This window comes from Benincasa hispida, chromosome 4 (assembly GCF_027475165.1).
Source record: "Benincasa hispida cultivar pf3 chromosome 4, pf3_genome.v1.1, whole genome shotgun sequence".
Taxonomy (NCBI): Eukaryota; Viridiplantae; Streptophyta; class Magnoliopsida; order Cucurbitales; family Cucurbitaceae; genus Benincasa; species Benincasa hispida.
Genome location: NC_143481.1, coordinates 18369589 through 18385777, shown reverse-complemented (window position 1 = coordinate 18385777; position 16189 = coordinate 18369589). Strand labels below are relative to the sequence as shown.

Sequence of the window (16189 nt, the reverse complement as noted above, 5' to 3'; positions counted from 1 at the left end):
CGTCATATGCAATGAGTTTGCATAAGATCGGAGCAAGAAATAAGTCACTTTTACTTTATAACGCTGTTTACTATTTAAGACTAACTATTTCAAAGCGATTACCTAGGTAACTTGACCTTAATCCTAAGCTAACTACGAACTTCTGTTTATTCAGGATTATCCTTAGATTTGCATGGGTAAGGGTTGGCTCAAGAGCGCCGGCTCAATAAGCCTCCCATTTCAGGGATAAGATCGGGTAGATAGCTGAGACATAGGGTACAAAACGGAATTCACTCCTACCCGCTTTTAAGGATAGTAGAGAGGTTGTTCCTTTAAATTATGACTTCAGGTCTTGAACAAAGGGGCCTCACCCTCTCATTGGCCTGAGAGAGACTCAGTTTAGTAATTGGATCACAAACTAATTGTTCATTAGATGATCAATGGGACTTAAGGAGTAAGATATAATCTCGAGGGTAAAACAACTTTTGACCCAACCGTTATTACGAACAACCAGTGAAGGGTTAACTTACTAATCATGGTTATATCGAGTGGACACAATATATCTACAATGAGAGGAGTGCAACTACTAGGCTTTAGTGGAGTGACTCGGTAGTTAATAAATGGTGGTTAATTAGGTTAAAGAGTTTAGCCGGTTAATCTCAGATCGTTGGAGCCCATGATCTGTAGGTCCATGAGATCCCTCTACTAACTCATATCAGACTAAACCTTAGGACAGTGTGACGAACGAATTTGAAGTGTTCGAATTTGGTATTTAGAGCAAAGCATTAAATATGATATATTTAACCTAATGTTTAATTGTGAATTAAACATAAAGAGAGAGAAAATAGAAGATAGTTTAATAAGATTTAAATATCAAGATTATGAATAGGGATTCATATTGATGGGATTAGTGTTGGATTTAATATTAAATAAAATTAATTAAATTATTTAATATTAATTTAATTTTAAAAAGTACTTATTAAAGTTAATTTTGAAATTAAATGGAATTGGTTAAAATTGCAATAAAAGTCAAAATAATTGACTAGGTCAAAATTGCATCAAAAGTCAAAATTGTTGACTAGGTAAAAAATGCAATGAAAGTCAAAATGTTGACTTTTGACTTTGAAAGTCAAAAAGCCAAAATTTTTTACTTTAGTCTTTGAGAGTCTTTGACCTTTGACCAAGGTATTGGAAAGATTCAACATTTTTAGTAGGAAATTCCAACATTTACATTGTTAAGTGTTGTCTTCATTTGAAGACACTTGCCCCACTAATCCCACTTTGAGTTAGTGGATGTTTGAGTGTCAAATTCTCATCAAACTCAAAATTTCATGTTTTGCATGAAATAGCCTAAAAAAGAAAAGATTTTTGAATTGTTAAAACTCTTGGTCAAGTGGAATTTTATAAGATTATTTGATAATCTCAACCCTTATTTTCTCTCTAAGTTAGTCACTCATCAGATCCCATGATCCCGTTCTAAGGCCGGAGAATAGTCGGAAAGACTCTCATGATGGTCTATGAACTATTTGTGAGGAGATTGGAGCTGATTTGGAGAAGAATTGAGTCTACAAATGTTGTATTTCTTCTATCCCTTTGTAGTTTATTTAATTGCATACTTATTCTTTAAAATTAACCTAATTAGAATATTTTAGATCCTTTATTTCTTCTGTTGCGTATGTGTTCATTCCATCAGAAGAATGTTGCATTGATGCTCTACATGGGGGTACAATGAATGCCTACTTGTCTCATCGATACTCGACCTAGGCATATTATGTGAAGTGTTGGGGCCTTGGCCACTTGGGTCATTAACAAGAACGAGAGGCAGGAGAAGAGGCTGATGCACGGACTCCTCAGGGGCCAGAATGTTTTCTTTTTTTTTTTTTTTGGAAGAGGCAGCAGAGTCTTTTTTCTCAATTCTTCAGAAAGAGGGAGAGGGAAGTCTTTCATCTAAATCTACGGTAGGCAGAGGCGGGGACTTTCTTCTCACATCTTCATGCGGGAAAAAGAGAATCTCAACCCCAAGAATTTGCGTGGTGGAAAGGAAGTCTGTTCTTTGTGCTGTGGAGAAGGGGATTTTTCACGCTAATCAACTTGAGGAGAAGATGGTATAAATTCTCTTTCTTCTTCAATAGATGAAAAAGGAGCGTTAAGCTCACCTTCTTCGACTTCGTAAATTTTTTCATCATGGCTCGATGCCATAATTTCAAAGTCCACTTTCACCAATCTTCTCTTTTGGATTGTGGAGGCTGCAGGGAGAGAGCATCTTGAGATTGTGAAGATTGCTTTTAGGTCTTAAGTTTTAGTGTTGGTGTTCTAAATCTTGTGGGTCTCGTTATTTGTAAATGTTTTGTTCACAAGTTATTTATTTAATAAAATAAGATGTTATTTTATTCGATATTTAGTTTGTATTAACTCAATCTAGTAAACTAAGATCCAAGGTTATTTTATAAAACATAAGCATGTATGTTGTTGACATACAAGTGAATCATGTTTAAGTAATAACCTAAATGGTCTGTAGTATATGGATAAGATTGGGTACCTTATCCTAGTGACACTATAGATACACCCCACTTTGTAATTGTTACAATAGTCATAAAGTGTTACAAACGATTTGATCTTAATTGTTCATGTGGAGACGTGTGAGTGAGGGTATCCTATACAAAGAGTTTGTATAAGATTGAACCGTGTAGTTTCTCTTTATAACGTCGTTACTTGAAGAGACTAACATTTCAATAGGATGATCATAGGTGACTCGACCTTAATCTTAAGTGAGTTGTGAACTTCTGTCTATGAGGGCGATCCTTTGATTTGCATAGGTGAGAGTGACCAGACTTGCCAACTCAATATGTCTATCATCTAACACTTGTAGACTTTCTCTTCACGTATTTTCATTAACTATAGGTCACTCCACTAAAGACCCACAGTAGTACTTTTCGCACTGTAGATATATTTTTATGTTCATGGATATAACCAATCAACCGTTAGTTGACCCTTTATGAATTGCTTTCATAACTGTTTAAATATCATTTATCCATCTAATAACAAATAGTTTATAGCCAACTATAAATCAATCTTTCTTGGGCCAATGAGAGGGTGAAGCCTCATTGTTCAAGACCCAAAATTAGTTATTAGGGGAGCAATTCATCTACTTATCCTAAAGATCGAAAGGAGTGAATTTCATCTTGTGTAGCTATGTTCCCAACTCTCTACTCAGATAAATCCTCAAACTTTCTCCTTTGTAGTAGTATGCCGAATATTATGAATGCTTATCCTTCTTTTTTTTTTTTTTTTTTTGTAATATTTATCTGTAATTTGAAGTTTTCAAAATCTAATGTCAATGGCTCGATGTTCACACGCTTGTGTGAGGAATTTCATTCCTCCATTAAGTGCTTCAGGTTGATGTGGTGAATCCTTCAACAACCTTCGGAGGACTTTATTTGCTATAATTCCATTAACAGGAACCTTCGACTCATCCTCTATCAAGCGCATATTGATGCATAGCCTCATCGAAATGTAAGGAAAAAACAACTGACCCTTGGGCATATAACACATTCACCTAATTTGGGTTGCAATGATGCAACCAACGTCGATAGTAAGGCATTACATGATGCAATAAACTGCTGTAGCCCTATCTCTTGATATCGAGTGATCGTGAATCGTGGGGATCAACCTCTTCTTTAGAAAGTATAGCCTCAAATTGGCCTCTGAAGTTAGGTAATTTGCGACCAATGTCTTGATGCCCTTTGGGGAAGTGTTCCACTTGGACCCTGGTTTTGTCAGTACTTTCAACGTGTTATCCATCTGTTCATGTGCTGCCGGTTCAATTATTTATTTCCTTTAGCCACAGGATCGTTTGACAAATTAAACCATCTGTTCACCTCTTTTGTGTTGAAAGCACTATAACCCTTTAGACCTTGATGCATTTCTCTTCATAGTGGAGTTTGTCTTCATAGAAAGCGTGGACCACAGTAGGCTTGATCATGTAGGGGCCTTCATAGTAAGTATGCCAATCCAACACGTTAATTATCCCAGTTATGTATGCAGACAATGGGGAACTCTCAGGGAAGAACCTCATCATTATCAGCATGTCGTCAAACGACTTTTTCTAACATTTACACATATCTGCTAGTGCTTCTTCTTTGACTATCTTTTCCTTCCCTTTTTCTTTTCATTTCCTTTCAGGGCTTGTAGATGCTCTGCTTCCTTCTCCCACTTCTTCCAAACTTTACTTCATTTGCAGGTGCTCCTGCTTCTTGTTCTTTCTATTAGGCAGTTTTTCTTTCTTCTTTCCTGCCTCTTTCTTTTCCTTCTCCTTCTTCTGTCTGTTCTATTCTCTGATAATCTTGAGGCTGCTTGTGATGTGTGCCCTTTTTTTTCACTATCTCAATTGTAGTGATATTTTCCTCATGTAGCCCTCTTTCTACATCGGTTTTGACAACTTTTAATGCAATTTCCTCTTCTTTTTCTACGTTGACTTCAGCCTCGAACTCAATTACTTCTTCTTCTAGCTTCTTATCACGCATCTCTGCGTCCAATTTTTCTGCGACCATGAGAAGCTCAATTTCCACCCTTATTTCACATAGCTCTTCAACCACCTTCTTTTCCTTCTCTACCAACTCTTTTTTGTAACCGTTCCATAGAGGATGTGGCGAGGAAGACCTTAGGACTGGTCTCGACTTTCACCACTTCTTCATTTTCTAGATCAATTGTGGCTCTAGATGCAGCCACCGCTACGTTCTTCTTTTCTAAAAGAGAGTTCTTTAAACGCTTACAACCAATTTCTCTTCCTTCTTTTTAAGTTCTTTGTTTCTCTCCCTCTTTTTTCTCACGCGCTGCAAACAACCTTTTCACTGACCCCTCATTAGAGTGAATGATACTAGGTCTATTGTACACAAGCTTTTCAAGGCCATGTGCCGTAAGGACAGACCCTTGTGGCGAAATGACTTCCTTATTCCTCCTTTCCTTTCCTTCTTCTTTCTTCTCAGCACTCCCCCTATTTGGCTGATTCACCACCCTCGCTTTAGCGATCTCTTCTTTGTGTTCAATGCTCTTTAGGATGTCTCGAAAGACATCCATCTTATCTCTTTTCGTTGCCTTGCTTGTGCTAGCTAGATCACTAGCATTGGCGGCATTAGGCGCATTTCCTCCATCACAGGACTATTGGGGCGGACCATCTCTTTACTTGGTTCTGTAGCAATGAGCATAGTTGATGGCTGGTCTTTAATTTTATCTTCAGATGGCGAGGAAGATCTGGACAATGTAGGCTCGTGAGGGAAGACCACAAACAAAGCCTCAAGTCATGCATGGTCTAGCAGGGTTGGTGGATGCAAGACAGAGAAAAGGGCAATTTGGGGAGAAGCTTGAATGGTAAGGGTAGGGATGATCGGAGTTACGATGGGGATAACAAACAGACGGTGGGTTGGGCGTGTAAATGAGCAAATCCATTAAGGGTTTTAAAGTGGGTTTGAAGGGAGGCAAGGTCTACCGATTCCAGTGCGGCTAAAATTGGAAGGTGAAAAGGTTGTAGGATTTGAGGAAGAAGCCAGATGATTCTCACTAATTTATACAGATGAGGTTCTTTGGGTGTTTCCTTGATGAGCCATTTTCGTTGACGATGAGAAAATTTAAGAAAATAAGAAAAAATTGAAGCTTGAAGGTTAAAGATTGTCGGGAATCAGAGGGAATTAAAGAGCTTGAAATCAGAGAGATAAGGAAGTGAGAGATCGAATACGACAAGGGTTTATATAGAGGAAAGTAGAAGCGAGGTTTGATGCTAACGTCAAGTAATAAACCCTTTTTAGAATTCTGCATTAAATACCTGACAAGCATTTTGTCGATATACGATGCCTGAGACATGTTGGGTTGTATGTCCTAATTTGTTGGGTTGTATGTCCTAAAACTTGCAATTTGTAAATTTATACATATTCTATTTGAAATAAAGATGTTATTGAGGTTTATTCAATAAATATGTTATTGATTATGTAAATTGCACATGTAAAAGCCTATATCCAATAAACTAAGATCTATGGCTATTACATGAATACTTGGACTTTATGTGGAGACATAAAAATGGATCAAGTTCAAGTAAATAGCCAAAACAGCCTATAGTATACGAATAAGATTGGGTACCTTATTCTGGTAACACTATTGAATGCGACCCACTTTGTATTTAGTACAAATGATGTGATCCTAAATCGTTTATGTGGAGACATGCGAGTGGAGGCATCCTATGTAATGAGTTTGTATAAGACTGGACCAAGAAATAAGTCACTCTTACTTTATAGCATTGTTTACTGTTTAAGATTGACTATTTCAAAGCGATGACCTAGGTAGCTCGACCTTAATCCTGAGCTAACTACGAACTCCTCTTTATTCAGTATTATCTTTATATTTACATAAATGAGAGTTGGCTCAGCAGCATCGACTCAATAAGCTTTTATTTCATAGATAAGACTAGATAGATAGCTAGGGATATAGGGTACAAGACGAATTTCACGCCTACCCACTTTTAGGATTAGTAGAGAGGTTGTTATCTTAAATACTGATTATAGGTCTTGAACAAGGGGCCCCGCTCTCTCATTAGCCTGAGAGGGACTTAGTTTGGTGATTAGATCACAAACCAATTGTTCATTAGACGATCGGTAGGACTTAAGGAGCAAGATGTAATCTCTGGGACAAAACAACATTTGACCTAGCCGTCATTATAAACAACCTGTGAAGGATCGACTTACTGATTATGATTAAATCAAATAGACAGAAATTTATCTACAGTGAGGGGAGTTCAACTACTGGACTTTAGTGGAGTGACCGGTAGTTAACAAATGTTGATTAATTCAGATTAAAGAGTTTAGCTAATTAATCTCGGATCGTTGAAGTCCATGATCTATAGGTTCATTAGGTCCCCTTACTAGCTCACAAACAAATTAACTTTATAATAGCTTGATGAGTAAATTTGAAGCATTCAAATTCGAATTAAGGGTATTAATAATTATATACGATATAATTACACGTTTAATTATCGTATGAAGAGAAATTGGAGAATTGGATAATATTTAAATTCGATTTGAATATTAAATATATAAATAAAGATTTATGTTTTTTGGAATTGGTGTTTAATTAATTTAATATTTGATATTAAATTAATTTTAAATAAATTTATTTAAAATTAATAAAATTATATATTATATTAATTATGGAATTAATATATATATAATTTTTAAATTAAGATTTCAAAATTTATAAACTAAATTTTGAATTTAAATTACAATTGTGAGACAATCCACAGAGTGGATTTTTCCCATTAAACACTTAATTCCACTTGCTTTTATATATTTGAGGTGTCAACTTGAAGTGTAATGCGATTGCATGTTGAATCTGAACAAAACGTGTTTAATTGAGCTGAGAAATGGGAGAGAGAACACTGTTTTTCTAAGTGGTTGGGCATTGAAGATGTGTTCTTCATTTTGTATGTACACAAAATCACTTCCTCTCAAAATCCCCTAAGAATTCCTATTCTTTTTGGGTTCCACCACTCAATCTAAGGTTCAAGAGAATAGTAGGAAAGATCAAGTAGTGGTCTACAACTATTTGCTGAAGAAAATCAAGTTGGATTTTGAGGATTAAAAAAGTTTTTCAAAGGTAAACTCTCAAAACCCTCTTTCATTTTATGAACATGTTTACTTTGATGCTAAAATTAATAAATTAGAGTGATTAATGATCATGATTTCTTCCGCTAATTACATGCTAACTCCATCAAATGGTATCAGAGCATGATTTAAACACTCAGTTTGTGATAATTTTAGCTTGGTGGGTGATTTTCATAGGTTGTATGAAAATGGTTGCTGATATGGACAATTTCAGTTTTGACATTAAAATTCTCTTCAATTAAGTGTTACTTGTTGTAATTGGCTCTTTGCTTATGGGCCTTAATGTGTGATTAAAAGTTTGTAAATTTGTTAGAGTCAATAAAGTTGCAATTAGGTTGTAATTGAAGAAAGAAATAAGGAAGGCCAACTGAAGAAATCCAACTTTGAAGCTACTGTCAGGCAACATTGCAACATTGCCCATAGAGTGTTGCAACATTGTTCTTTAAGAGCCCGAGGCGTTGCAATGTTGTGATGAAGTGTTGTAACGTTGCTTATCCTAGCCTAGAAAGTACAAACGCGACCTGACTAGCAGTTCAAGTGAACTGGTTCAGCCGGTTCGGGTCAATGAGGTTCGATTCAGCCCTTTTTTAGCCGGTTCAACCTATTTTAGAGCTTTGGAGATTCGGTTCGGTCTATTCGGGTTTGGTTCGAGGTAGTTCAGAAGCTATTTTTAATTATTATTGTAATAATTTAGGTAATTGCTTGCTTGAAATGCCAAAACTGGACCATATGAATGTGTGTTTAATTATTTATGCATTGTGAATGTATATTATAATTAAATAAATCTTGTATGTACATATAGTATGCCATGTAGATTTAAAATCCCACCGTAGGAAGCATGTAGCATGCATTGAAAATATGTTATAAAGAGTTATAATATATAGAATGTGTATTTGGGGTTTCAAGTATTTGATATAAAGTGTTATATTAAATCCTAAAAATGCTTGTTGTATGTTATGGATCAAAAGCATGTCTATAGTTTTATAAATTGTTATAAAATTGGATTGAACATTTAAAATCCATAACAAAGATAAGATGCATACTCACCTAGGTTAACAAATAACAACTTATTTTAATAGTTAAAATAGGTCGTTATCTTGTAAACTTTGGTTACAAACTCAACCGGTTTATAATCTTGTCTAAGGCTGGAGGTATTTAAGTTGACGGTTTATGGAACACCTCCTACTTGGGAATTATAACCGAATAATTGAGCGTTGTTAACATTGCTTTATGAGCATGCGTGAGCGACCTGAGGTTTTAAAACTGGTTTATCACCTAGACCTCGTAGGTTAAAACCAAATATAAAAGTTATATTGGGAAGATCACCTAGACTTTGGTTGTTTATTAGCCGGAATAAACCCAAGTAAATATTTACCTAAAACAAATAGAACATTTTAGTCTAAGGCACTATAGGAAATCTGACTTCTCCCGATGTCACATTTCTTCGGGAAAGTGTGGAAAATTCGTCGGGAGAGGATCTCCTGACGCATAAAAAATCATCGAGAGTTTGGTCGGGAGAAACCCGTCAGGAGAGGATCTCCCAACGCACTTTTAAACGGCGTCGGGAGTTCCCCCTAACTCCCGACACCATGTAGGCGTCTGGAGTTCCACCATAACTTCTGACGCCGTTTTAAAGTGCATCGGAGGATCCTATATGCGTGGGGAGTATTCAAATTTAATATATCGTTTGTAATTTTTTAAAATTTGATCTGAAAACCTGTAAAACATATTATACTAAAGAAAGATTCACATAAACGAAAATGAAATCCATTTTATAACAAGTAAAAAACTACAATATCCAAACGAAGTCGATAAACATTCATATCACAAATGCATAAAAGAAGTAAAATCAAAACAATATCTAGAACACTTCTCGAACACAGCATCTTCAACAATTATCCCAGCTCATCCTCAAACAACATTCTATAATAAAACAAAAACATTGAAATGTTATATCGATAAACATCCACAACGTGTTCAAACTCCAATACGGGTGGTAATGAACATCAAAACGAGTAAACAATGATGACCAACACACATAAAACTCAAATTTGTCCCCAAAATGATTTGAGGAATGAATATATGAAATTGGGTGTAACTTAGATTGCAGCTAACTGTTGCTCTTTGCATTAATAATTTATGTTTAAAAGGAAAATAGAGAGGATCATCGCAATAAAACACATCTTCCCACCCCCTCTTTTTTGTCTACTTCCCTTCCCTTCTTTAATTTTTATTTCATCTCTACCAACGACAACACTACTTTCTCCATATTTTGCTTCTAATCACAACAACGGAGACAATAAATGACAAAGTTGTTTCTTCTTTCTTTGACAACAAACAGTTTTTTAGATACCAAATAAACCAAATGGAAAGAATAAGAGTAAGAAAGTGAGCAAAAACTAGAACAAAAGTGAGAAAAAAAACAACTAAAACAATATGTGATGCCAATAAAAATTTAAAAAGCTAATCAAATTGCATTGGAAAAAAAATGGTCATCCATACAAAAAAATTATAAATTAACTTTTGATCATCCTTACAAAAATCTCATCAAACAATATGTAATTTTAATTTTAGTTGTATATGTGTGTGGTATGTGGCATCATTATCATCATCATTGATCAAACCATTTTGTCAATTTGTTAAAAGTTTTTCAAATATTTGAAAGAGAGATAAAATGAATGTGGTTGAAATAAGGGGCAGATGAAAGTATAAACTTTAAAGAATAGTATAGGAGAGAGCAATAGGCAATGAGAGAGCAAGAGGCAAGGAGAGAGCAAGATACAGGGAGAGAGCGAGAGGCAAGGAGAGAGCGAGATACAGGGAGAGAGCAAGATATAAGGAGAGAGCGAGATTCAGGGAGAGAGCGAGATTCAGGGAGAGAGCGAGATATAAGGAGAGAGCGAGATTCAGGGAGAGAGCGAGATATAAAGAGAGAGCGAGATTCAGGGAGAGAGCGAAATTTAGGGAGAGATCGAGATATAAAGAGAGAGCGAGATACAGGGAGGGAGCGAGATTCAGGGAGAGGGCGAGATACAGTTGAATAAAAAAAAAAGAAGTTCTGATCGTAGGGGAAGGTGAATATGCAGTGTGTCAAGAGTAAGTAAGTCTTCCATTGGGGAATCATGGAGGAAGAGAAGCAAAGATAGATTCAAAACAATAATGATAAGACTCAAAGCTCTCACTTGACCAACCAACTCTTTCATATAGGGAGAGAGCGAGAGGCAAGAAGGGAGCGAGATTCAGAAAGAGAGCGAGATACAGAGACAGAGCAAGATGTAGTTGAATAAAAAGTAAAAAAAAAAAAAAAAAAAAAGAATTTCTGATCCTAGGGGAAGTTCAATATGTAGTGTGTCAAGAGTAGGTTAGTCTTCCATTAGGGAATCATGGAGGAAGAGAAGTGAAGACAAACTCAAAACAATAATGATAAGACTCAAAGATCTCTCTTGACCAACCAGCTCTTTCATACAGAAAGAGAGTGAGATACAGTTGAATAAAAAGTAAAAAAAAGAGGCAAGGAGAGAGCCAACAAAAAACACATCAAAATCCAGTTGTTTGGCTACCATAACTGCAGGATAGCCAACAATTCTTTGATTATCATAAAGTTACTTAAGACATAACTAAACTTTGCTAACATAACTGCAGGATAGCCAACAATTCTTTGATTATCATAAAGTTACTTAAGACATAACTAAACTTTGCTACCATAACTGCAGGATAGCAACATATTAGACAACTAAATAAAGTAGTCATACCTAATTTGATGGGTCTCCTCTATGTGATCGTACAATATCTTCAATCATTTTTTTCATTTCTTCCATTTGTCTTGCATGATCCTCTTGCATTCTTTTCTGAACGTCTTCAAATTTCTTAATCTTCGACTGAGACTGTTGAAAATTGACTCTCAATTCCTCCATTCCCGCCTCCGTTCCTTGAGTAGATGACGAGCTTGATGAGATGTTACTCCTTCTTGACTTAGGCTTAGGGCCCTAATCTAGACCTTTTGAATATCCGGGTCGTCTACCCAAAACCGTCTCACAAATTTCATTCCCTGTTAGTGGTTGAGAACCTTCTAGAGTGGGGCTGGATTATAATTCCAACATTTGATGCTAGACATAATATTTAAATGGGTAAGAACGAGCGACTAAAGTTAAAAGTGAAAAACGACAGTAAAGCAAAAAATGTTACATGTGCATTTTCAACTGTTTCGTTCACAAACTTGCCACCTTTAAAGTGTGTTTCATTAAATAGGTCAACATGTCCTATTTCTCGACCCTCCTTTGCCTGCAACTTTGCCTGAATTTGCAGGAATGACTTCAATCCTTCTACGTGGTCGAACGGTAATTTCTCTTTATTCTTCCTATTCGTCACAAACATTTCCTACATTTGAAGGGAAAAAAAATATGTTAATAGTATGATGTATTAGTAAATGCAGCAAATGATACATGCCATAAATATTGTACCTGAAACGATTAACTCTCAAAGTGGTCACACAAAAAGCACCAATCTTCTGGCCTATTTTTAAGCCAACTAGGCAAACTGGCACGTGCTTGCTGAGAATCTCCACATTTTCTGTAATGTCTGTGCAAATCTGCACTAAATTCTTTGAAGGAGTTTTGCATTTGATGTTCTATAAAACAGTTAAGTCGTTTACCAGATCAAGTTCGAAATGAGCCTACAAAAGAGGGAGGGAAGAATTAGCATAGATGATGTTCATGACTATAAAAGAATAAACTTATAATTACTTACCAATAATTGACTTTTAGCCAATTCTATGAATTCGTTTGGAACCTCAGCAAAAGTAGACAATGTACTGAAAATGCAGATCTCACGGTTACGCCGATTGCATTACTAAATTGTATTGAATGTTGAGATATCGGTTTCGTCTCCCCCTCATTTATCACGATTGCAATTCTCCCATGTTTTTGGATGTATCTTTCCAACTTGATGTTCCACGAATGCTCTCGTTTCTTCCGATTGGATGTTGAGCTACTATCTAAAGAATAAAAAATTTAAAACAGTTTATGATGTATTTCAGTTAACAGAATATATTTCAAAATATACTAACCTGAAGTATCACCCACAGAAGATACCGTGTTGCCTAGATATAACTCTTGGAATTCTTCATCAGCCTCCCGTTGCCTATTAGGGGTTGACATCATATCTATACAAACACAAAAAAAAGAAAACAATATTAAATTAACAATAAATACGTGTAAGCTAGAGAAAAAGAAAATTGAGTAAATACATCATTACTCATCATCGTAATCTAATTCAAATTATTCATCAGCACTTGAACTGTTATTGGGAGATAATTGTTCTTCATCATCATCGTTTATGAAGTCATGATCGCCATGTACAATAATTGGTCTTTCCAAAACTGTAGAATCAACGTCAACTCTGCATAAAGTAACCTCCTCAATGGTTTCATCCACTCGGACGCCACCAATAATTTCTTGTAAATCTAGTGCGTTTTCAACATCATCCACTTCCGGTACATCCCATATTCGTTTATTTTGGATTACTTGAATAACTTTCCAATTGTTACCATGTTTGATGTCATCAATGTAAAAGACTTGTTGTGCTTGGATAGCAAAGATGAAAGGCTCGTCGACATACCAAAAGTGTGATGTATTGATCAATTTGTAAATCCACATGTGTCCTATTACTTTTGTTGTTATCTATGTCAAACCATCTACACTTCAACAAGAAATCACGTCTTCTGTTCGCATATTGGAAATCTAATACTTCATCTACAACACCGTAGAAATTGTTATCCACACTTGTGTTTTCACTAATCTCCCTAGCCACTAGGACTCCACTATTTTGTGTAGCTTGACGATTATCACGCTCTATAGTGTGAAACCGTACCCCATTAACAATGCATCCAATCTAAGAGTGCATCTCAGAGGAAGGTCCCATTGCAAGTGAAAAGAAATCATCGGACATATCTTCACTTTCGCGCCGTTGTAAAACCTAATAATTACTTATACATTAAAAATGATTACGAAAAATGAATCATCCCTCAATTGTTGCCTATAAAATGACTATGTATACCTGAGATTTGAACCAATCAGGAAATTTGCATTGATGTTTCATATATAAGTCAAAGGCGCTTTGAGCTTCACGAAGAATTAACCTCAAATGTTGCCTACAAAATTGATCATTTAAATGTTATATCGAAGGAGATACCCTAGAATTTAGAAAAGGAAAAAGTTTGAAACGTACTTGTGATAGTCTGGTATTTCTTTACAATTGTTGAGAATGTACCAATATGCAATACGCTTTTCCTCCATTGATAGCGTCAGTAAAGTTGACGCCCCTAATGGTCGTACCCTCTGCCTAAATAATTTAAATTCACCAAATATCTCGTGATCGGGAATGTTATCATCATTTCGTTCATCTCTATTGAATCTCGTTTCAATCCCACTTAGATATTGCAAGCAGAAGTTCCATGATTCATTCATTGCATATGCTTCCACTATAGACCCCTTGGGATGTGCTTTGTTCCGTACAAATTGTTTTAATGTTCGTAAACTTCTTTCAATAGGATACATCCAAATGTAACTATCTGGACCCACCATTTTGGTTTCATATGGTAAATGAACTGCAAGGTATACCATTACATCGAAAAAGGCATGTGGAAATATTCTCTACAATTTACAAAGTATGACTATGATGTCTGCTTGTAGTCTATTCAAATCACTTACACATATTGTCTTTGCACATAAGTCGCGAAAGAATGTACACAACTCAACAATAGCAGTGGATACGTTTTTCGGTAGGTATGCTCGAATACCAATAGGGAGTAGTCTGTGAAGAACAACATGACAGTCGTGTGTTTTCAGCCCCGATATTTTTCCATCTTTGTCATTAACACATCGTGATATGTTAGATACGAATCCATCAGGGAATTTCACTGATTTCAAATACTTACAAAATGAAATCCGTTCACCATTTGTTAATGTGTATGCTGTGTGTGGTTTTACAAATCTGTTATCGACCTGTATCAAGTGTAGGTTCTTTCTTATCTTCAAATCTTGTAAGTCTAATCGAGCGTTCGTTGTATCCTTTGACTTTCCTTCAATATTTAACAATGTGCCCACCAAATTGTCGCATATGTTTTTTTCAATATGCATTACATCCAATTTATCTCGTAACAATAGTCTGGACCAATATGGAAGTTGGAAAAAAAATACTTTTTTTAGTCCAATTTAGAATTCACTTTCTTTTTTTATCTTGCTTCGATGGATGTTTACTAAGCACAGAAAAGTTTAGCGTATTTATTTGTTGTAATATCTCTTCTCCATTCATTACGACTGGTGGAGGTCTATGTTCAACTTTTCCATCATGTTGTCTACTTTGACGCCAACTATGATTCTCTGGAAGATAACGTCGATGTCCTATAAATGATATTTTTCCTCTTATCCCGAAGGACGAGTTATCTTCTTTGCATATTGAACATGCTTGGTAACCTTTTATACTCCACCCAAATAAGTCACCGTACACAGGGAAGTCATTAATCGTCTATAATAAGGTAGCATATATTTGAAAAAACTCACCAGCAACAGAATCATAAGTTCGTACACCAATTGTCCACAACTCTTTCAACTCTTCAATCAATGGTTGCAAGTAAACATCAATTTTCTTTCCAGGAGATTTTGGACCAGGTATGAGTAAAGACATGAAGAAGTTTGTTTCCTTCATGCATTTCCAAGGGAGCAAATTATAAGGAATTATCACCACATGCCACATACTATAAGAAGTGCTCATATTTCCAAACGGATTGAAGCCATCTGAAGCTAATCCCAAATGAACATTTCGAGGATCTAAAGTGAAATGAGGGAATTCACGATCAAAATATTTCTACCCCTCTGCATCAGCTGGATGCCGCAATACATCCTCCATTTCAACTTGCTTATCTTTATGCCATCTCATGTCAGAAGCGCTTCCTTTTGATGCAAACAATCATTTTAATCTCGTTATCAATGGAAAATGATACAATACCTTATGTGGTATTTTTTTTACCCTTTCCATCATTAACTTTGTACCGAGACTCACCACAAACAGGGCATTGTTGCAAATCTGCAAATTTCCAATACAATACACAATCATATTTGCACGCATGAATAGATTCATAACCTAGGACTAAATCACGCAATTTTCGCTTAGCTTCATAAAAGGAAGTAGGTATAGAGGTGCCAGCTGGAAACGATGCTTTTAAAAATTCCAGTAACATGTCAAACAATTTGTTACTCCAGCCGTTCAGAACTTTGATATGCATCAACTTTACTAAAAAGTTTAAGGACGAAAATTTCGACCCAGGATATAATTCATTACGTGCTTCGGTCATTAAATCCTCGATAAGTTCGTGGTATCTCTTTCTTGACCATTAAAGGACATTTCATTATTCTCAATCCTTCCTTCATTTGCATTTTCATTTTCAATTGGAACTTGTAAATCGTTTATAAGATTCAACATCTCATTTTCTTCGACAGCATTACTCTCTATACTATCTACTTCAACATCCTGTATTGAATGACTTGTATGACTTCTAGATAAGTTTA

At 35.7% G+C, this 16189-nt stretch overlaps 1 pseudogene; it reads right to left on the bottom strand.

The window, feature by feature from the left end:
* Window positions 1–5087: 5087 nt before the first annotated feature.
* LOC150036553 (uncharacterized) lies at window positions 5088–15560 on the bottom strand (annotated as a pseudogene).
* Between the last annotated feature and the right edge of the window lie 629 nt (window positions 15561–16189).